We start from the raw sequence: 1,260 nt of genomic DNA on the forward strand, positions 1-1,260 counted from the left end.
CCACAACATTTCCAGATGTGCTACATGACACCGGGCAAGACGCAAGCGCAGCAATTCAGATCTGGTGGTAACACAGGAACGGAAGAGATTAAGCTGTGCCAGGACTGAAAAAATGAAAGGTAGCCAGTTGGCTGAAAATGTCATTCGCTGGACAGTGCTCTCCTAGGGAAGGTTCAATAGTCAATGAATCCAAACGAAAGCTTAACGCTGCCACACGTAATACAAGGTTGAACATCCCACCCATGCATGCACCTATGCATATCCCCAACACTGTTGTCCAAACCCTGATGTACACAGAATCTACTGAGTTAAGAACGCATATATTCCTCTATTTCCCAACACAACATTTATTTCCCCCTTTCACTGTAAGCTTTTAATGCTGTCAAATTGCTGTATGATGGGATGATTTTCTCCTCATGCTTTTTTCTTTTTCTTATAATGTCAATATTTAATGCTTAAATAATTAAATACATCGATATTCACTATTTACACAACCTGGGAGAAAGTGTGTTTAATCTCCAACTACCCACCCTGTCACAAAATGCCTAATTTACTGGAACTGAGCTTTCTGCCTCTTAAGTTTCCAAACTCATTTTTGAACATCCCCAGGAGTGTGAATTCAGCAAAGACTCGACATCAATATAATAGACCTACTGGAAATCAATGGCCAAACTCTACCAGTTTCATCACAGCTCTCCCATTTCCAGAGAGGACCATTTGACTATTAGATAATTTTCTAAGTAAGAATTTTCAGGGACTTGCTTGGCATGATCAGGTATGTGAAAAAACATCTCTTTACTTAAGGGAATATTTTGAGTTTTTAATAAAAGGAGATGTGAAAGACAATGACTTTTTAATAGGCAGGGCTCTACATGCCCAGCTGAGAGGACTTTTACTAGGAGAATTGATTCTAGGTCAAATCTGTTACATCCTCAATCAATTTTAAATCATGGATTTAAAACCAAATAAAAGGTGATACACCACTGGTCCCAAAAACACAATTTCCCATCTACTGCGATTGAATCAAGCTCCAGAAAAATAGGTATTTGTAAGTTTACTGTATTTTTCTGCTACCTTGTTCTGAAACAAATCTATCCAACAGCGTGTAAGATTTTTAACGAGACAGCTATATAGTAATGTCGTCATTACTCTCTCCTTTGCCATTGACAGATTCTTAAATCTACTTTAGGACACTTAGGCATTCATGTAGAGATAAGCCATGCTCCAGAAAATCCATGTCTTAGTCTCATTACATTAAGT

Source organism: Fulmarus glacialis, unplaced genomic scaffold, assembly GCF_000690835.1.
Source record: "Fulmarus glacialis isolate BGI_N327 unplaced genomic scaffold, ASM69083v1 scaffold35990, whole genome shotgun sequence".
In the NCBI taxonomy this organism is placed as follows: domain Eukaryota; kingdom Metazoa; phylum Chordata; class Aves; order Procellariiformes; family Procellariidae; genus Fulmarus; species Fulmarus glacialis.